Source organism: Mustela putorius, unplaced genomic scaffold, assembly GCF_011764305.1.
Source record: "Mustela putorius furo isolate JIRA1106 unplaced genomic scaffold, ASM1176430v1.1 tig00000905_pilon_pilon_pilon, whole genome shotgun sequence".
Lineage (NCBI taxonomy): Eukaryota > Metazoa > Chordata > Mammalia > Carnivora > Mustelidae > Mustela > Mustela putorius.
This window is the reverse complement of record NW_025421511.1, coordinates 4,514,988-4,537,924: the sequence shown is the minus strand read 5'-3', so window position 1 is coordinate 4,537,924 and position 22,937 is coordinate 4,514,988. Positions and strand designations below refer to the sequence as shown.

General features: G+C 41.2%; 1 protein-coding gene and 1 long non-coding RNA gene across 3 annotated transcripts in view; one reads left to right on the top strand and one right to left on the bottom strand.

Moving 5' to 3' along the window:
• Positions 1 to 22,937, bottom strand: part of CSMD1 (CUB and Sushi multiple domains 1) — a 1,951,187-nt gene that overhangs the window by 102,916 nt on the left and 1,825,334 nt on the right. The gene's annotated exons all lie outside the window — the stretch shown is intronic.
• Positions 10,852 to 16,060, top strand: LOC106007258. The gene is made up of 4 exons (XR_001181921.2): positions 10,852 to 11,024; positions 11,769 to 11,890; positions 12,229 to 12,335; positions 15,611 to 16,060. It is a non-coding gene; the product is annotated as an uncharacterized LOC106007258 (long non-coding RNA).

The window sequence follows — 22,937 nt, the reverse complement described above, 5'->3', positions numbered from 1 at the left end:
AGCTTGTTAGAGCTGAAAAGATAGGATGAATGACTTTATATAAACTTAGAGTTTTACAGATAAAGAAAACTGAGGGTCAGAAGGAGAACACGACTCGCCCACGGAATCAGAGGGACTCTGTGTAGAAGCGGGGGCCACAGACCAGACCTGTGACTCCCGAGGCCACCTTCGAATCCTACGAGAGCCCTATGAACTACCCAAGGTTCACTCTGCGTCTTTTGGCTGTTCTGTTGTTTCTTTAGCACAACCTTCAATAAATACCATGGAAAATTATGAGAGAGCTAAAACAATGTTTACATGAAGAGGCTGATAAAGATGAAACTTCTGGAAAGTCCAAGTACTCACATTTCTTTTGTGCTTAAATTTCTAATAAGTTATTTCAACTGTATAAAACATACATATATATAATACATATGTAATATATATTACTCTAATAAACATTTGCAATAGATAGGGGATAAAAATTCAGACATATAGACATGATTTTGGACCAAGTATTTAAAATAATTATTAACTTCTGGCTTTCCAAAGCCATTGCTTTATTGAGGCAATGTATTGAGCATCTGCAAAACATTCATCTTAATTTATTGAATGCAGTGAATGTCCTTTGTGACTGGATCTCTTGGCATCACCCATCCCTTGTTTCCTTCCAATTCCTCTCGGATTTCATTCAATCATTTGTTCATTCTCACAAACCTAAATTTCGCTCCTTGCTGAAACATGCTTAGTGCCCAGCTACCCTCTAGCTCTCATTTGGGGTGAGCGTCAAATGAAATAACGTTTCTTTGGCAGGTAACATTCTGCAAATACCCATGAAACCCTACCTTAAAGGGATTCATACCCTGGAGGCCAAAACAGAAAAGCTTTCTAACAACTTCTGCTAAATCTGGACGCTTATTTCACACATGAACCCTGATTCCAAGGACTTAAGGAGACCCACTTTCTGTCATCTGATCAACAGCAGGGAATCTTTGTTTGGCCTTAAGCTATGGTTTTGGCCTCTCTAGACTGTCTTAACAGTAGGCTGCTTGGTGGGGCTTACAAAAAGGTTGGCAATCAATCAACCACGACATTCTCAGACTTCTGATTCAATGAAGATAGATGGCATAACCCTTACAGACTAGAAATTTAGGTTCATGGGATGAAGGAGCCTCCCATTAATGTCTAGTATTGTCTCATCTATTCATCCTTCTAAAAATTTTCTATGATTACTAAGTGGCAGATATTCTTAAGATCACTTTTTAAAGGCCAATGACCTAAATGCATATGACTTTCAAAATATGCAGAAGGTTCTTACTTTTATTATAGCTGAAGGGAATAAATCTTCTTCATTTTTTTTTAACTATACGAATATAACATTATAGTTCCTGCCAACCTAAGTGAACAATCCCCTACCCATCCCTTAAAATCTCACTTTAAAGTCAGATTTCTATATTAGCTTGTGTCTCTGACATTTGCCAGCTCTATGATTTCAGTTAAAAGGCTTAATGAAAGTTGTCTCATTGCTTTCGGGTCAATAAAGGCCACCTCAGAGAGAATTGTGTGGAGTAAATGACATAATGTATACAGAGCAACTACCACTGGGTTCATACAATGTAGGCATCCAATAAATAGAAATGCATTATTAGTATTAGCAGTAGTAGTTATATGCATGATCATCATTTATACTTATTTGTTTTGTAAAGAAAAATACGAGTTGACAGGATAAACTCCTTGTAATCTCTTTATTAAAGAGAGCAAAGAGGCAGAGGAAGTCAGTAGTAAATCAGCTTATTTCCATTACATATCATGAAATATTTAACATTTTGGTTTCAAATACGTAAGTGGAAGAGCTCCTCCACTGTCCAGTGTCCCTATTCCTCTTTTAGAACATGAAACCTATGTGGGATTTTTTTTTTCTTATGTATTTAAGACCAAACAAACGGTAGCCATTCTTGTCTTTGTAGGTTTAAATGCTTCTCTGATTTTTTCCCACTTTACATGACTGTTCCTGTGACTAACAGGGATCCTTTCTTTCCGCGGCCCGTCAAGTCTCAACACGGCACCATCCGCTTTGCTGTCCCTTTTTCTTTCTTTCTCCATTTTTTCCCTTCAAAAAGCTCAGTGATTCTTGGGCTTTGACTATCACCTTAGACTTGTGATTCTCATGCCCTGATATCCTCTTAGTCCCCTTGAGCAATGCCCACATCTCAAGCTAAATGTGTGTAGGTTCTGGGTGAGAAGCCCAGGAGAAGTGACCTTCACTGCAGCTGTCCTGACAAACTTCCTCCAGTCAGTCTGGTCACATTCTTTCATTCACTTCTTTCTCTACACAGCCCTGATCTGCTTGGCGGCTAAGCACTGTCCACTTATTTGAACACCTGCTTCATACGCTCAATCCCTTAGCTCACCCACGCATTATCTCACAACGGAATCTCTACATTTTCATTATCTGGACCCCACTCATAAGGCTGGGCAAACCCAGAGGGAGATCATTCCCCCTACCATAAAGCTTAGAGTAAAAATAGTATCCCACAGCAGGGATTCCTATGGCCTGGTTAAGGTAAGACATATGTTTAAATAAAAACATCTGAAACCGAACATGGAGGAAATCTGATAGGTACCTGGTTTATAGCCAAAAAACTAGCTGAGCATCAAATACGAAAGGAGCATAAACAAAAATGAAGGATGACTGATAAGCTCAGGGACAAGTGCTCACGAAATGCTCTATAAAGAACAGGATGTGCTAAGAGGTACAGAAGAGGACCTGCGTTACAAGAGAACATTGCAAATCCCTCTGCCGAAAGCATGATGAAGAAGAATGCAGTGATGTAGCCAAGCCCTCCAATGCAGACAATGGATTTCTGAAGGGTTTTAAGTATACAATTTAAGCATATAAGAATTTTCTATCAATTAAAATTTATAGGGGTGCCTGGGCGGCTCAGTGGGTTAAAGCCTCTGCCTTTGGCTCGGGTCATGATCCTAGGGTCCTGGAATCGAGCCCCGCATCGGGCTCTCTGCTCAGCAGGCAGCCTGCTTCCCCCTCTCTCTGCCTATCTCTCTGTCTACTTGTAATCTCTGTCTGTCAAATAAATAAATAAAATCTTTAAAAAAGTATGTATATGCATGTCACTATATATATATATATATATGCACACACACAAAGATATACATATACGTACACACAGATACATACACAAATACATATATGTGTGTGTATATATATATATATACACACACACAAACATATATATGTATATATAAATATAAATATAAACTATGAATTCTAATAGAAGAGGGACATCTGGGCAGCTCAGTCAGTTCAGATCTGCCTTCGGCTCAGGTCATTATCTCAGGCTCCTGAGATTGAGGCCCATGTTGGGCTCTCAGATCAATGGGGAGTCAGCTTTTCCCTCTCACTATCCGTCTGTAGTCTGCCTCTCTCTCTCTCCCAAATACATAAATAAAATCTTCCTTAAAAATAATTCTTATAGAAAAATACTTCAAATTGCCATCTATAATTTAGCTCTACTCTATAATATTTGTGCCTGTGTTTGATTTGTGTTTATAATCATGTTGTAGCCCAAGTAACAGTGATTTTTTTAATACCCAATAAGCATTAAGGGCAGATAATATAGAGATCATGTCACTTATTCACTACCAGCCTATTAGATAAAAGACCTTAACAATATTTTTGCTGACTATAAAATTCTGGGTTGTTTTCTTTCAGCCCTTAAAAAATGCTGCTCTACTTCCTTCTACCCACCAGGGTTTCTGATGAGAAATCTACTGTCACTAGAGTCCTTATCTCCCTATATGTGATCCATTGTTTCTGCCTGACTTCTTTTTAGGCTTTTTTTTTTTTTTTCCTTCTTTGCCTTTAGTCTTCAGAGAAAATTCTGCCATGATGTGCCTTGTTGTGCATTTCTTTGGGTTTCTGGTATTTGGGGTTCACTTAACCTTTTGAATCTGTTAGGTTTACATATATTTCCAAATTTGGGAGGCTTTCAGCCATATCTCTCCAAATACTTTGTCAGCTTCTCCATCTTCCTGCTCTTCTTCTGAGACTCTGATGACACACATTAGGTCATTTGTTAAGTCCCATGTTCTGGGAGGCTGAGTTCATGTCTTTTTAAGCACACTTTCTCCCTGTCTTTTAAAGTGAGTAATTCCAATCATTCTATCTTAGATTCAGAGGAAAGAGCGACTTTCCTCTGTCCTCCCTATTCTGCTGTTGACTCCATCTACTGAGAGTTTTTCCTCTTTATTTCAATTATTGTAGTTTTTAGTTCTAATCATCCCATTTGGTTATTCTTTATACTTGCTATTTCTTTGCTGAGACTTCCTTTTTTCTTAATTATTTATGTAGACTCACAGGCATAATATAATAAAATGCTCATCTAAATTATAATTGTTGATGATGGCTGCTTTAGAATCTTAGAGCATTCTAATATCTGCGTCATCTTGGCTTTGGCTTCTATTGATTGTCTCATGTCATTTAGTTTAATATCTTTCCATTTCTTGGTATGACAGGTGATATTGCATTAACACCTGGACATTGTGAACATTATGTCATTCATAAGATTCTGGCTTTTATTTAAGTCTTGTGCTTTTCTAAGCCTTATCTAACATCATTCTAGTAGGTGAAGGGAGGTACCACTTCTACCTTCAGGATGGGGGTAGAAGTGCAGGTGAGTGGGGTCTTTGCTGCATAAGGTGGGAATTCCAGCTCGTTTCCAGGTCTCCGCTGATACTTCCCTAGCTGGGGGAGTAGGGGGCACTTCTTTACTGGTTCCCATATGGCATCCACTGACATGTAGAGGGATGATGGCTTTGTCCTGGTTGAGGAGTGGTCACATTTCTGACTTCCAAATATGTGTCCTGTAATACCACCCCAGCAAGAGAAGCGAAGGGGAGCTCATCACCAACAGGTGAGCTGGGGTCCAGTTTCCCAAGTGCCATCACTGATGCTGCTTCACAGCCTTCTTACCACCACCCAATGGGGACGGTTGGAGCATCTAAGAGAGCCTTAAAAACTCTCCATTTGGTCTTTGCAGTTGGTGGTAGGGTATGGCCACTGGTTTTTCTGTAAGATTTGGATGGAGAGTGATTATTGACTGAATATTTCCTGTCTTATCTGGCTGTCCATTCCCTGTTCTTTGGGCAGGTAGGACAGGCTTTTCTCTTGGGAATTTTTTGTTGCCTGTGACCATTGGTGTTTCAATGTGACTGGCTTCCCCAGCATCCTGTTAGGGATTTGAACCAGTAAAGAGAACCCAAAAATCCCACCACTAAGTCATTCCTTCTATTCTGAGATCCTAAACCAGTTTACCATCTTCTTTCTATCTTTCAGAGCTCTCTTACAATTTTTTAATATACTTTTCAGGGATTTTAGTTGTACTTAGGGAGTAAAATAGAGAAAAGAACATCAACTTCATGTTTCTAGAAGTGGAAGTTGGAATATCTCTTTAAGTAGCTTCTTGCTCTAAGGCTGAGCAAGAAAGGTTCTGTGATAGACTGGTAATGTCTGCCATGGCAAAGAAGTTAAGAGGCAGATGGACCATGGACCCTGTAATATCTGATCACCTCAGCACTGGCTGTCTGTTCCTCCTACATGCTTACCTCTTACCCGAATGGTGCCTATTACCACTTCCTAATGGTATAAAAATCCTTACAGGGCAGAACATCCATACACATTTTCATCCTTCCTGCTGCCTTGAATATCATAGCTCTCAATAAATATATGTCAACTTTATTTATTTAGGAAAAATGGAAAAATATTATACTACCAAAGGTATAATTTTAAAGTGTTTTTTTTTAATTACCATGACACTAAATTTCAGTATATGGATAATAGTTCATAATTGAGGCAACCAACAGTAAGATAATGTTTCACCATAAGTTTATAATGTATAAGTGCTATATTTTACTTTATTAAGATTTTATTTATTTGACAGAGAGAGACAGTGAGAGATGAACACGAGGGGACTGGAGAGGGAGAAGCTGATGGGGGGCTGGATCCCGGGATGCTGGGATCACGACCTGAGCTGAAGGCAGATGCTTAATGACTGAGCCACACAGGTGCCCCAGCACTATATTTTAATTCTGAATACTTTAACTGACCATGTTATTTTTATGAAAATTATTAGTTAGAAAATTTTCGGTATGTAACTGTCTATGAAATTCTTTGTACATATTTTTGTTATTTTCAAGGATTTGTAGAATTTCATTTTAATAAAATTTTCTTTAGACCCATTAATATAAATACTTATAAAAGTGTTATATTTAGATGAGGAATTATCCCATGATTTCTATGTGTTTTCCAAAAGATAAGCTAACTAAACTTATATGCATGTCCTAATGACATATATAGTTACTCAAACACACATTCTGTAAAGTTCTAATTCCTCACATTGTTCATGTTCTGAATAAACTCAGCCACATTTTGTGATGAGTTTTAGATTATCCCAAGTGGTCATTTTGTTAGTGACAAATGTTAGATCACTTCCAAGAAGAAATATCTCCTAATTTGATAGTATTCAACTTGATCTATCTTGAGCATTACTGAATTTCTGTGAAGTAGATATGATAAATATAAGTATTCTTAATATCTTCTTCATACTGACGAATGGATAGACTTTTTGGAGAAATGGATTTGGGGACCAGTAGTGGTGCCCCCTTATACACAGTGTTTAGCGGAGTGGATTATTTTCACTCTAGGCAAATAGATCTATAGAAATGATCTAACATTGTCCAATGGGAGAACAGGGAGCATATCTACGATATATTTCACATGTCCTGCCCATCAGAGTGTGAACAACCTGTTCCTGCACTCCCTTGACAATGTTCATTATCTACTATGTGCCAGGATGGGCACAAAGTATGGTGTCATCGGTAGTGGATAAAACCGAGCTTTTCCTTTACCTCTTAAACCTTAGAAGCTAGTTGTGAGATTTTACTATGACTTGATGAGACAAACTGGCTCAGAAACAAATATACAGTTACGGCCTGTAAAACACTGTAATGAGTGTTACAAAGAGACAGAACAAGTACTGAAAGAAATGGAAAAAGTGAAGAAAGTTATTTAAATTAAGGCAGAGGGACCTCAGTTAATGCTTCAGTACTGAAGCACCATGCCTCAGGCCAGAGGTCCTGGAAGGCACCTTCAGGAGAGGAGGAGGCCTTGCCTGAGTCAGAACACTGATCAAAGGCCAGGGTGGCGCTGACGGGGGTACCATGTAAAGCAAAGACTGAGAGGTAATTAGAGAAGGTGTTATTCAGAAATACGGTATAGAGCCTGGATTTTATGTTTTATATTTCAGAACCCCTTCAGAGGATTTCAGCTGCGTCGTGACACACATCCATCTGTATTTTGGTGAGGCCATTCTGACTCTGCCTAAAGGAGGAACTGTGAAGCCCCAGGCCCCCCTCCCATTCCATAGCTCAGGATGGTGCAGACACTATTTTATCTTCCTTTCTTTGAACTTCTCATGCAGGTAGGGTTCTTACATATGCAAAATTTCACTTGATGTTTTCCTGTTAATCTGTCTCATGTCAATTCAATTCTTAGACCAGCTGGAAGAACCTTTAAAAAGTACAGAAAATGTTCTCCCCCCCACCCCAACAAAGTGAATGGACTGGGACACCCTCAGAGGCTACAATTGGCAGGACCTGGCATCTTCAGGCAGAACTTCAGGTAGAACAAGAGAGAGAAGTGCGTTAAGCAAGTGGGTGGACTGGAGGAGGCTCATTTTCTGACACAGGACAGAGAATTCTGTCACGGCACTGAGACCCAGAGGTGCAAAAGATGCTTCAGTGGGGCAGGCGGACCTGTGTTTGGAGCTCAGAAGAAAGGATGGGGGACAAGCATAGAGAAAGCGGTATTTCCAGCACCTATTGCAATCTCCGTAACACACTTTCTAAATCATCCTAGACTCAGTTCAAACCACAGACTGCGTGACCAGACTATGAACTGAACTCAGTATCCTCTAATCTACAACCAATGTTTAAGGAATAATAAATTCTTATCTTTCACTCGGTCTTTCTGGTGAAGAGAGTTGTCACTGTTTATTTCCAGACTCATGATTTATTAAAGCATGTACCACGGAACTAATTTGTTGGAAGAATAAAACATATCAACAGATTATAGATGCAGACCTTCTAAAAGAAAACAGAATACCTTTCCTCAGATATCTGGAGAATTGATGTTTCCCACAAAGATAACTTTATAAATTTATGTTTGGTTCTACTTTAAAGTTTTATCAGAGTATATATATTGTAAATATATATATATATACATACATACATTCTTATCCTATGAATTATTTAATCTGAGTTATAAAATTATCATATCATTTGGGGTAGGCGAAACATTATTATTCACATTTTATAGTCCAAGTTAAGCACTGAAAGTAACATTGGTGGTTAGTTAGTGGGAAATGATAGGAAATAGGTAGATAAATGCCTCGACTTTCTTAAAAAAGAGCCAATAAGCCCTCAATAATCACGTAACTGCTTAGCATTCTAATATAACTTTCAAGGGGAATTTCAAAAATGACTCCTTTTGTCACATTGGAAAAGATAGATTTCAGGTCACCTGTCATGTCAGTCAGTGTCCTTTCCAGTATGATATACACGTTAATAAATACAAAGCAGGATTGGGAAGGAAGGAATAATAATGAACAGTTTAGTGATTCAATCAGCACCGATTTCTTCTTTCTAAAACAAGAATTTTCTACTAATAATTTAATTCTATTTCAAAGAGTAGAAAATGTTCCTGAACTAAATGGACATGGCATCTCTACTTTTTTCCTCATTTTGAGCAGAACCCTAGTTAGATACTTAAAATTAAAAGAGTGAATTGATTATTTAAAGTCATTTTCTTCCTGAATGTCATAGGTATTTAGGATACCTGGTCAGAGTCATGCTTTTCTTTTGCAAGAAGATTCCTTTAGAAATAAAACCTCAAGTGACATCTAAGCCTGAAGGGTGTCCGAGCGGAGTTGTCCCCTGCAGAGACGCAAGACTGGAGCACTGCTGTAAACGATGATATTCGTGGCTTCAGTGGCTATTCCTTTCTGTCCTGAAATCTGTTTAATTTGGCAAATACTTTTAAATATACTTTTAAAGATTTTTATGTGTTTATTTGAGAGAGAGAGAGAAAGCATGAGCAAAGAGAGGGGCAGAGGGACAAGCCTTCCCCCTGAGCAGGGAATCCAACGCGGGACTCGATCCCAGGACCCCGAGATCATGACCTGAGCTGAAGGCAGACGCTTAACCCACTGAGCCATCCAGATGCCCCAAGGAAAATATTTTAATAGTTATTCTGTCTTGGCTTAAGGACTCTCATCTGTAAATGAGGAAGTTTTCCTAGGTCGTCTGTACAGTCTCATCTCTGAATGTTTACGATCCTACCCAAAAGCATCCTCATCAGATTCAAGAGAAATGTGTCTGCCGTCTCATCCACTTCCTCCTGCTGCACTGTTGTGAAGTGTCTTTTCCCAAACTATTTCTACATGAGATACGGACAGGGAAGGTAAAGGCGCATCCCTAACTCTCCTTATCGGCACACTTGGGAGCTTCCCTGGGACAGCTGTAGTCACGGCAGAGCGGCCAGCGTGGTCTCTGACTCCTAAAACTCCACTACTTGATTTTTAAAAGTCAATATAAAACTATTTTATTTAATACATAATTTAAAACACCGTGACATGCCCGCAGAGCTGCTAACAGTTTCTGTAATCTTGCACCGGGGTGCAGGTCTCCAGGAGCTTACAATGGTCAAGCACCTCTTTAGCTTTCCCAGGGAAAATGCAGTTTTTGTTTGGCTGGGCTCTTCGAACTCTGGACATTCCAGTAATCACTCAAGCAAACACATGATGACTTTTTCACGACAGGCTTGATGAGGACCGCCAGCTAAAAATGGCAGTTGAGTATGTTTCAGCTGGAGAGTGTGTCTCTGTAATAAACCCTTGACCACCCAGCAGTTTCATCAGGACCTCGCATGGGACCCACACCAGCCAGCGACAGCATTGGGTTTAATCAAGGTACCTTTGCTGACGGATGAGAGGAGATCCCGTCCTCAGCCATACGAGCTTACAGGCACGGAGCAGCAAGCCGGCATAGGGGCATTTCGAGTTTCAAGTTTGATTAACAGAGTTATTTGATCATAACTCTCTCCATCAACTCATTCCATACAACCAGTGATTTTAAGTAGACATACAGGTGATACGCAAAATGAATAAATGAATTCACCTTTAAAACAATATTTAACAAGGGGTAAAATATGGCTCAAGAATCCCTGCATTAGAAAGTATCATCAACAGGGCCAATAGCTTCTAAATGAAATGTCACCACCATCTTCAGTGTGTTGGAAGATGTGACACAATGAGATTCTAAGAAGGAGAAGATGGCACCCATCTACTATTAAGTTTTATTTCAGGCAGTAAGTCCGGGAAACCTTTCAGTGCAAACTGAGCATTGCTAGGTTTGGGGGCATATTTTTGGAACACAAAGCAAATCCGGGTGTCCTGTGTTGCCTGAGTTGTGTCTTTGGTTCATGCCTGTCAGCCAAACACGTGTTGGTGAGGGCACATTATCACAAGTTTACATACAAAAGTGCAGTAAAAGCTTTGTGTGATGATTTCATATTGACTTCTCATTAAAAGTCAAGGAAAAAGGATGGAATATTTGAGAACATGAATTCAGAGATAGGGAAGTCTGAGTCTGTTGTTTATTTATGACTCAGAAAATTTACCTAATTCATAGGAGCTTTTGATTCCTTACCTGTAAAATAAGAATCATCACGCCTCCTCACCAAGGTAACCTCAGTAGAATGTAGAATCTAATGTACCTCTGGTACACAGTAGACTCTAAGCAAATGGCCAATTTTATTATTGCCTCATAAAAATCATCATTCTTCACATTTAATGAAAAGGAAAGCATTCCTCCAACGCTACAGAGTGAACCAGAAACACAACAGGCTTGGAAGAATATTTTTCCTTCCATCTTGGAGACAGAGGAAACCAGGGACCGTTAACCGCTCAGAGGTAGGACGCTCCTGTCAGCAGGGACCAGGCAGTACGGGGCTGAGAGTGGAGACGTAGGTTTAGTGCTGGCCATGCTAGCAGCCATCACTGTCTCCCCAAGAGAACTAGGACAGAGCCAGATACACTACAAGCTGAGTACAGGGGGCACCCAGTCCCTCAGTCGGTGAAGTGTCTGTCTTCAGCTCAGGTCATGATCTCAGGGTCCTGGGATCAAGTTCCACATTGGGCTCCCTGCTCAGTGGGCGCCTGCTTCTCCCTCTCCCTTTGCCTCTCCCCGGATCCTGCACACACACACACACACACACACACACACACACACACTGTCTCTCTCTCTCTCTCTCTCTCAAATAAATAAAATCTTTAAAGACAAAAAACAGCACTGAGCACAGGGTGCAGATGAACCCAAGCCCAGGGAGGTGGTAGAGACGGATGACATCATTAAGAAATCTCTAACTTCGAACCACAGCATCTCCTGCTTCAGGACAGTATCTGGCATCACCCACTCCCGAGGGCCTGAATGGAATGAAAAGGCAGAGGAAGAGTGGATTTGCTCTCTTTGCTAAAGCCTGGACACCTGCCTTCTCTGGCCCTGGGACAGCGGCCGTCCTGGTCCTCCCGCCTTCAGATTCTGACCAAGACGTAAACCCCACTGCCCTGCCTCCCACGTCCACTGTTTTCCTTGGTTTCAGGTCTTCCTACTGGGCTGAATTATACCCCAGGTTTTTCTTGTTCTCCAACTTGCAGATAGCGGATCCTGGGGTTCCTCGCCTCCATCATCAACGAAGCCAATGCCTCTACGCAAGCCCTGTGGAGGATATCTGTCTGCGTCCTGTCCGTCTTGCTCCCCTAGAGAACACTGTGGCGAAGTGAGCATTGGCCATATTTGATAACCAGCCAGTGGCTGTGTTGGGGCTGGGATCTCAGAGTGGTTGAGACCAAATTGTGCCTCTTAGTGATGGTTCTATTGTCTCTGAGGGGCCACCTGCTGTATTTCACTGCAGTCACGTTTTCTATTTCGCGTCGGACCACTAGCAATGAATATTCATATGCATAAATTGTTAGGAATATATTTTCAAAATATAATTTTGAAAATATAAAGGCCACATTGAATTTGAGCACCGATGGTCATATTTTGGACCCTTTATTATTATTGTTGTTGTTGTTGTTGTTATTTTAATTCTCCCTGTCTTCTCTGATTTCCCAGGTACTTCTCAGCATAACTGGGTACAAAGCAGTACCCACTTGCTGCTTACTTTGCCAGAACCCAACATGCCATTGACACTGTGCTGGAGGCTGAGACAGACAATGACGGTAAGAGCAGGTAAACTACCAGAATAACCGCAAGGCCCTGGGACCTAACATGTCACACTGCCTTCATCCATTCCCTGGGGACAGGGGCGATGTCAGACACTTAAGAAAGCAATGCTAGCATCAAAAAAAAAATCCTTCCCTTTGTTTTGAAGGACAAAGAAGAGTCTCTGAAAATGAGGACAGACAGAGGGAAGGGATTCCTTGTATTTGTAGACCTTGAAAGCAAACAGATGGACAAAGATAAAAAAATAAATAAGTAAGTAAATAAATAATAGACAGAACCGAGAAACGAACCGAGAAATGCAGGATAGCAGGACTCAGCTGAGAAGGATCTTGAGCTGTTCTAAATCTCCTGAACATATTTAGCACCCCACGGCACAAGGAAGGAAGGAAAAAAGCACTTACTAATTTGAAGCAAACAAAAAGAGCTGTGGAAGGAAGGTGACCCAGTAGCTCAGCATATAAATGGCTAATTACAAGGAAAGGCTCTGACTTGGCAAGCTGGGGCAAACCCACGCCTTATGGCTTACACCGGGATATAGAAAAGTAAGTGACTTCTGTCCATCTGCTTCTAGAATCCTGTAGGAAGCCACAGGTACAAATGTTGTAAAGAACCCTAAAAGGGAGATCATTTCTTAGGAACATAAAACAAAATTTCATGCACCGGAGAGCAAGTCCATACAGAGAGAAAGCTAAAGGAAAGGAAAGCACCATTCAGGTGTGTCACAAGACTAGTCCCACCACCTCCTGCCACTGGGCCACAGCACTCAGTGTCACAAGACTAGTCCCACCACCTCCTGCCACTGGGCCACAGCACTCAGTGTCACAAGACTAGTCCAACCACCTCCTGCCACTGGGCCACAGCACTCAGTCTCCTGCGTTTGCAAGTGACCTTACCAAGCTTTCAGTCCGGCATCAGAGGAAACCACGCCAGGACCAGATGCACTTTCCTTAGGGCTAGTTTTCATGGGAATCGGCATTTTGGGGGCCAGCTTTCTCTAGTCTGGTGAGTGGGAGGGTCATGAGAGCGACCTGTTGTAACAGTATCAACACAGACACACGTGCTGGTTCTGATCATGGACAATTCACTTCACCGATGTCAGCCTGAGATTCACCACCTGCCAGGAAGATAGTAAAATCTCCCCCGTGGTTGCCTGGCCATCGGGTAAGGTTGGTCAGGGAATGATAACCGTGGCTGCAAACGAATCAGTCAGTCGGTTGTCCTCGCTCCTTCCCAAGGGAGAGACGGAGAGGCAAAGAGAGACCGAGTTGCCTCCTGAAAGACACAGTGAACGCCGTGTGGACTAATAAATCCTCAGAACTGCTGACCTGAGATTTTGGCTATGCTTTCTTTCTTTCTTTCTTTCTTTCTTTCTTTCTTTCTTTCTTTCTTTCAGATTTTATTTATTTATTTGAAATAGAGAGAGAGAGAGATCACAAGTAGGCAGAGAGGCAGGCAGAGAGAGGGAGAAGCAGGCTTCCCACTGAGCAGAGAGCCCGATGTGGGACTCGATCCCAGGACCCTGAGATCATGACCTGAGCTGAAGGCAGCGGCTTAACCCACTGAGCCACCCAGGCGCCCGGCTATGCTTAATTTAAAAAGTTTTTGAAAAACATGGAAATTAAAGAAGAAACAAACCTGCGATGTACGCAGGGAAGGCTGTCAGGAGAGACAGGACATAGCTAAGGGAAGAGTGAGCTCCGAGCAAGGTGTCACCCTTCCTTTCCCGCTGTTGGAAATTCAAAACCTTCCCACATTTCTGTAAGAAAAGCTTTATTGGTTCTTTCAGAAAATTTCATTACAATTCCTTAGAAATATCCAACATGAATTTAAGCTATTGCTAATTTAAAATCTCAATAAAGTAGGCACTACAGGCAAATTAGGGTCTTCATCTCAGAATCAAGAACCAAAAAAAATTTTCTTCTCTCTCTCTCTCTCTTTTTTTTTTTCTTTTATGCCTAGGATATAAGCATGTAGAAGGGCAAAAAGGTAAGAACAAAACCTTAAAAACAAAACTCTATTGTATCTATGCTAGAAAACACTACTATAGATATCTGCTCATGGTTTTTCCCTCCAGTGACATACATTAACCTTTTATTTAGTGGGAGAGTAAATAAATAAATGTGTCTAGGGCCAGAAGAATTTCCCCAGCACATCTAAAGAGGTAACCAGCTTGGAATTTCTCAGCTCATAAACCAAGCAAATAGTGTGTTTACCATTTAATGGGAAAAAAGAAAAAGAGAAATATAGACAGATACATGGATATAAGTGATAAAGAGATGGAGAAAGATGTTGATAGATGATAGAAAGAGAGATAGAAAGATAGATAGATAGATAGATAGCCTCCAAAATATCTCATAGGGGTTTTTCTCAAAATATGAAAGGAAAATCAAGAGTAAACTAAAACACATCAATAAATCACAAGTATTAATAAAGCTGAGAAATTAGATTCCTTGGTAATAGTAGGAAAGCAACAGAGATAATAAAATGAGTCTGAGGGACAATCATAAAAGAAAATGATTGAAGATTATAGTTTCTGTGGGTTTAGAGGTTATCACCTGCTACCTGACCAAATTGTTTCTTCCAACACTAAATGAGCTATTGGCAAATGACTGCTCAGCAATTTAAATTAAATTTTAATAATATTATGCAGATTTTCTAACCATATTCTTGAAGGCTGATTACTAAAATTGGCCATAGGCAATGCAAAATGCATTGGATTGTAGAAAATTGCCTCTTTTTCCAAGGGCTCCTGGTTCTAACTCTCCCATACAGCTCTTGGTGCTTAAACTTCATTTTCATTAACGGCACTACTACAATGGGTAATGAAATGAAGCATCCTAATGTTTAGAAACTACCAATTACTTAAAAACTGGAATTTGAATATATTCCAATAAACAACTTCATGGCCATCCAGACTTGTGGTTCACCTGAAGCTCAGCCTTGGTCAGAGGGAGAGTGACGTAACACATAAAACGGTATAATGAATCAGTGACAAATCTAAAATTTAAATTCAGGTTTTGCTGACTTTCCCACAGGGAATTGAACCAAGTGAGCAGCCAGTGCAGTTATTCTGTAAGTAGGTGGGTTATAAGCGAATCAACTAACCTTATAAGTTAGTCTCTGGGGCACTCTGGTCCTTGGTTAATTGTGGCTCTCTCCTGTTATTTTGTTCTAATTTCTGGAGAAGCTCCAATAAAAACATCTAAGGACACAGTAGCTTTAGTAAAACAATAACCATCAGTTTGTTGTTGTTTTTTTTTTTTTTTCATAGGACACCATGGTGTCTGTCCTACGGTCCTGCAGATGGCATATGGATGGAGCCCGCTCACAAGCCAGTAGAGTCCTTTGACTTCAGTTTCCACGATGAAGGGGAGGACAGTACCACTCTGATAACTGCTTGGTAATGGAGGCTCCAGAGAGAACAGAAAACTCAGCTGCACAACTGGAAGTTCACACTTATATTCATTTCCCCCAAATGCCTGGAATGAAGAGCCAGTCATTTGCAGTTGACATGAAATCATAACCTTCAATTCCTGCTGTCAGCCTCAGGAGGAGATTCCACCTGGGATGATTTGGGGTGTCATTAGTCATTAGCAAAGAGGTACAGACCAACAAATATCCACGAAGGTTTTCAGAGGTTGACTAATATATCCTATCTCCTCCAATTTCTCCTTTCGTGCTCACTGTGTGCCCAGCACGGAAGGAGTGCAATAAAAATCATCCAAGGAATGAATGGACCCTGTCCTTCTCTACAAGATCTGTTCAAGCCTCAGCTAGTCGACCAACAAACAAGTATTTCCCCTTCTTGAGCACATATAAGAAAGGAGACATAATTGTTCTCATCTTCAAGTTGGGAGAATTTTTGCCCAATCCCTTCAGCCCCTATGCCCCCTCAAATTCCCATCTTTTAACCTCAATGACCCCCCATTCTAAGGCTAGCTATGTACTATAGGTCACCCGGGCTTCCTCTTGGGCTTACTGATCTTACTGGTTGAAAGAGATAATGTAGGTCATTGAAGCAATCTTTACTTTCCAAGTGAAATCGAGACCCCGAGACACTGAATAAAGTTTTTAACAGGTTCACACAAATACTGAAGAATAAATTGAGAATCATAATTTAAAGCTCAATATATCACTTTAAAATTAGTTCAAACATCCTCTTACATGTGTACATACATACACTAAATTATATTTGCAATGTGTATGTATATAATATACTAGCAATGTTCTATTACAGATTTTATTAAATACTATTACTACAGTGAGGAGAACTAGTTCATACCCTCACCTTAATAATATTAATGTAAAAATGTCAACCAACATTCTTCACTTTGTATTACATCATAATACAGTATCATTTTGTTAATTCAATAAACATGACATATAATAAATATACTACAATAAACATATTGTTTCAATAATTCTATAGTCATATTAAAAGCCAATGGTTGATCATATTTTTATATCACTTTGTATACTTTTTCTCCTTCATTCCATAGATTAAAGAACTACCTAAATCATCACATTGAATCCTCAGACTAAGAAATTGTGTCCATGTTATCTTCATTTTAAGTGGGGACTTTGATGTCCAAACACAGTAAAGACTTACTCAAAGTTCAGTGGGTAGGGAGCCAGTGTCAAATGCCTCACTCTGAAGTTTATACTCCTTAAACTGCAGTGCAGTGGCCTTTTTCACTGTCATAAATAACACAAACTATTTGGGACCCCCTTTTCCCCAATATTTCTTTCCAGGAAGAAAATATCAGGGCCTGTGTCACTAACATCTCCATATTTTCATAATTTGAAAATGACTTTCCCATTTTTTATGCCATTGGCTTCAAAAAAAAATCTCTCATTTTGCTGCCTAACAATGTGCTTACTCATCTTATAGAAAATGATAAGACCTTCAAGAAAACCATAAGTCTCTCCAAGAGACTTGCAGGATTCATAACAGAGTATCCCCACTGTTTTCACCCTGAGAGGTACAGAGTAACCCATCATGGGGTGATTCCCATTCATAATCAATAGTGCTGATATACCCAGCTAACTCCCTGTGTGAAGATCATTAAAATATATTTCTAACAAATTTCTGAAAATAATCAGGCTAAATGTACAGTAATAATCTTCTATGGGAGATGGTATGATTTCTCAAAAATCCAAATTTAGAAATAATAATAACAATAAAAAACTGACAGTGCCCCCTTCCCTGTCTGAGCAGCTACATCTCCCTACAAAAATGAATGCTCATGTGCATTCAGTCACATTATGGGCACAGATGCAGATGATACCAAAACCACCTCCATCTGAAGTCTCGTACTGGGGTTCATTGGTTCATTGCAAAGATGCTGTTTCTTATCTTTGTAATTGCCTGTCATATGTGCTTTATCATGGAGGCAGCATCTAACTCAAAATACAACACCATCTGCACAAGATCATGGGGTCCAGTTTCCCTTTCATTTGATTTCTTCACATGACATTTGGAAGTTAACTACTCCAACAAATGAAATGCCGTTGGGTGAGCTAATAGTCTATTAGAAATTGGCACAGTAATTACTCTCAAGACGATGCATTCTTTGGCCAATGCTCTAATAAATTATTTTTAAAAGAAAATTACCAATGATACCTGGAAGCAAAGTCAAGAAACCAAGTGAATTTCAGAGTCAAGGACCTGAAAGACCCATCCTTCCCCAATCTATGTCTGCAAAACCGAGATCCAGTTTTGCTGAGTCTGTCCTGCAAATCCGAGCTGTTATAATTAGAGGTGAGAGGGTTTGCTTCTAAGCTTTTCCACAGACGAGTCCAATTTAATAATGTTCTCTATTAATCTGACCCAACTAGGAATATGGAACCAGGGAATATATCAAACTAATCCCCAAAACAAACACCCTGCACTAAAATCAACAAAGGATATTCGACAGTTAATTACAACTCCCTGAAAAGGGAAAGCTACGAATGAGCTTTTTAACATTAGAAAATCAATCATTGCATAAACTCATATGCCAAGAATGCATTACTTTAAAGAAAAATGCATTACCATCGACTAGAGAATGGTCAGCCAACTTCCTTTGCCTCTGCCAAAATGCATTTGGAGAACACAGTTCCTGGGGGTCCTTATGTACATGTGCCCAGAATTTTTCAGGTCAAATTGAAGAACTACTGGAATGACCTCAAGTGTTTCCTCTGTGAGTCTCTCTCTAACAGTGCCCTAGTTTTGACTGGGATTAGAAAGGCAGATGTGGCAGAGAAAGGTGGCCAAGAATCTGACCTTTTATCTCCAGTTGTAGTGAAGCCCCAAGGTTGTTCAGTTTCAATCCACATAACGTCACTGCGGGCACAACTTTCTGAAGAGCACTTACTTTCTATTTCTTTTTTTTTATAGTAACAGAAAAGGGACAGAGGGTGGGATTGGCAGGTTGGGACTGTAGACTTGAGGAGCGGGAGGAGCCAGCCTCTTAGGGGTTGTGCAGTGAGAAAGGGAAGGGAGGGGACATTCAGGGAGTGAGAGGTCGCCGTGCCTGCGGGGCTCCTTGGGCTGCCCTAATGGAGTGTCCTGCACGTGGGGGTTTAAATAACAGAAATGTACGACATCAAGGTTCTAGAGGACAGAGCTGGAGGTCAAGGAGTTGTAAGCGTTGGTTCCTTCTGAGGGGCATGAGGAAGCACCGACTCCAGGCCAGTCCCTTTGGCTTGCCTGTGGCCATTCTCTGCCTATGCCTTTTTCACACGGTCTTCCCTCTGTCCCAATCTCCTCTTCTTAAAGGACAACAGTCATATTGGATTAAGAGCCCACCCTAATGACCTCACTCTTAACTTACTTACCTCTGTAAACACCCTCTATCAAGTTTGGTCACATCAGAAGGTATGGTGGGGGGTTGGAGGTTGGGGGAACCAGGTGGTGGGTATTATGGTGGGTACTGGAGAGGGCACGGATTGCCTGGAGCACTGGGTGTGGTGCAAAAACAAGGAATACTGCTATGCTGAAAATAAAAAAAATTAAAATTAAAAAAAAAAGAAGGTAGTGGGGATTAAGACTCCAATATATCTTTCTTTCGGTGGGGGGGACGGATTTCAGGCCATAATACCGTGTGGCATAACACCCCTGAGATCCCACTGTCCAGCAACACACACCTAATCACAGAACACTACAGCCTATGCCTGCCATGCACACAGAAGCTCTGATTTGTAGAAGCTATGCCTATAACCTCTTTATTGCTGTATTTGAAAGTTGAAGATAGCATCACCAGTGCCCTAGTACTGAAAATTTTGATCTGGGTTTCACCCCGCAACAGCATGTATGATAGAAATCTTATTAAAGAAGGCAATCGATGGGATAGTGAGACCATATTTATTTATCCATAAGTTTGTATCGATGACAGTTATGATCCAGGAAAAATGCCGAGGATTCCACTATAAAATGCCTCTCTCTTTAGAATGCAGATTTGTAACACGCGGTCTTCAGATCCCTGCACCAACATCATCTAGCATGTTCCTGAAACTGCAGGTTCCAGACTCTGTAGGACCTGCTCATTCAGAGCCAGAGAACCAGAGAACACGGAGGCTGGAAGTTAGGGTCTCCCTCTTTAACAAGAACTCCTGATGACTCTTGTGAGCTGTGGAAGTTGAGAAGCACGGGTCCAGGAGAAGAAACGGACAGACATCCGGACAAAACAAAGTGGGAAGTGCTGATATGTGGATACAAAAAGATGTTCTGGGACCCAGGGTAGGGCCCCTAAGTCCCCCTGGAGACAGAAAGTGGCTTGCCCCGGGGAAGTCATGGGCAGCAGCACAAAGGTGACTTCGGACGCCATGTACTGGCACGGCACAGCCGAGGCAGAGACAGCAGGTGCACGCGTGTGTGGACACGGAATCGCCCATGCCTGTCTTCAGTCTCAGCAAGGTCACTCATTCCACCTGCCGTGGTCTGTGGTAAGACGGCTCGTCCTGTCCGTCACCCTGAGACTCTCCAGCACTTATCACCCCTCTCTTTGAGCTGTTGACTCTGTTTCTACTTTTCAGCTCTCTCTACTTGTGGAATTTAGAAAGCCAGCTGCTTTGGGAACCTGAATCTTATTCCTGTGAGCCCCTGGGGTCTCCCAGGCAGCACCCCTGCATGGGCTCACTGCCCACTTCCCTGCCTGGGCAGCTCTGCCCCCTTCCAGGGACGGACGCTTTCACGCTGTCGATTTTGCTGGTGCAGCCTGTCACCCCATCATGGCTCATCATGAAAGACCATGACCTACTCTTCAGTGTCAGTCAGTAACTTCACATCGCGCAGTGCGTTTTACAATCTCCTCTTTGCCTTTAACTGGTGCAGGAGCCGTCATTTTCCAGGTGCCTCATGCTGCAGGGGAAAGTTCTCCGGGGACCCTCCCCTCTTTGCTGCCAGGGCAGGTCCTGCCCAGAACAAAGCTCCAGGTGTGAGGGCACCACGTGGTCCTTGCTGCTGGTCTGGGGAAATATTCCACGTCAGAACCACTGCCCAGGGTTCAGTGCAAAAACTACATCAGAGGCATTTCCTTGAACGCAAGGTGACCTTGATTAGGTGCCCTCCTCTGTACGACTCCGGAATTTCTCAGAAAAAATTCCTGCTTGTGCATTGGGTAGTTCCTGGCCCAGGAAAGTTAAGAGCCTCAAATAACAAGTACTATTATACAAAATTACCCTATATGTGCATTTGCACTCACTACCGCTTTATTATGAACACGTCCCAGACTCAGACAGAAAACAGGGAACTGTGGGTTAGACAGCACGTGCCAGGCATGAGCAGGGAAGATGCATTCTTTAATTCAGTGAATAAATGTGCTGGTCTTTGTACATGATAGAGGATACTTCTATGTGATTCATAAAATGTTTGAGATCCACTTTGTAAACTCTAGAAGATAACTGGTCTTGGCTGAATTAGGATCTTCATTCTGGTCTTATCCTGCCACATCATTTAGGTCAGAGGTTGGCAGACCATGACCCGAGGGTCCAGACCAGCGGCCGAGTTTTCGTAGAGCTCACCCACTAGCGATGGCTCAACTGGAAGGCTTGTGAGAAACTTACAAAGGAAGGCTACGCGACAGAAACTCTAAGTGACTCATAAAGACTAAAATATTTGTTAAGTGGCCTGTACAGAAGCAGTGTGCTGCTGCCTCACTTCAATTATCATGAAAAGTAAGAGAAATCTATCCCCAGCTTAGTGACTTCAATATTACTGACTTTAATTGGACGTTCATAAAGTTTCTGCATGAAAGCAAGTGGACAAGTACTTTCTGAAAACACTCATGGATGGAAATATGTTTGTATCGTCAAAGAGTCCTTTTTTATTGGGCATCTCTTAGTACATATTCAATGGTAAAGGTTTCATGTCAAATTTTTCACTTACGCCTTCAAATAAGGCAGCAGTGGGGTCTTCCTGTCGCCAAGGCCAGAAGGGGAGGCTGAACCTCACAGAAATCCAATTTCCTGCTCAGTGTCACATCAGTCAGTGAATGTTGGGGACAGCCAGGATCCACATCTAAATTTCGGAGATTGGCTGAAATATCCAAAATCCAATCACTCAAATCCCATGAAGAGACCAGTGGTAAATGTGAAGTAATTGGCAGATTTTGGCTTTATGAACTATGTGGCTTCATACCTAAGAACTTAGAATATGCTGGCATAATGACCACAGCCTCCATGCGTATATATACATATTTTCTTATATAATGTAACATGTGATTTGGTATTTTTAAAAAATATATTTTATTGAATTTCTAGAAGCCTTACATTATTGCCATGACACATAGAAGCTCGACCATTTCATAGAAGCAAATAATGATGCATGTGATAAAAATCAAGCCAAGATTCATAATGACCTATGCATTTTATGCTCATAAGTAAGTTATTAAGATTTACAAAAATCTTAAAATGTTATTAAAATTTACAAAATAACTCACATTTAATTAACAAAATAACTCACCAAACATATCCTCCTAATTTTTTATAATGTTGTTATTTTAAAAAAATAAAGCAAATAGTTTCCTTCTACAAGATGGTCTTTCAGGAGGCAGCAACAATGTGTATGGGGTAATGTATGCTGCAGTGGAGATACCTGGATTTTTGCATCTGAAACACGAGTTCGAATCCCATCTCAGGGGTTAGTCTTTGTGTTGCTTGGGAAAGTCACCTTTTATAGATTTGGAATCTACACTGGTTAAAGAGTGAGGAGACAGACATGCAGGCCACACCTGACTCCCAGCAGAGCCCCACACCCCACTTTCATCATCCACCCCCCCCCCCACACTGCACTATGACCTTCACATCCGTGGCTACAGCTTTATTAGGCAGCTACACGCCTTGAGGCTTTTAGGTCTCTCCATCTTCAAGGTCTGACTTGATAAACAGACACTGAATCACATAATTTGTACGAAAGATCAGGTTTCCTACTCTTCTTTGCCTGCACAATGCAAGCAGAGCATGAGCAGTGGTCAGTGTCGGCACCAGGCTAAAGCTACAGGTGACAAAAGGCTGAGAATCCAAGCTCGAGAAGGAAAGAGCGAGAGCGAGCGAGCGAGAGCGAGAGGCAAACAAGGGAACTGACTCCTAAGGACAGAGACCAAGCTGAGGGCTGCTGG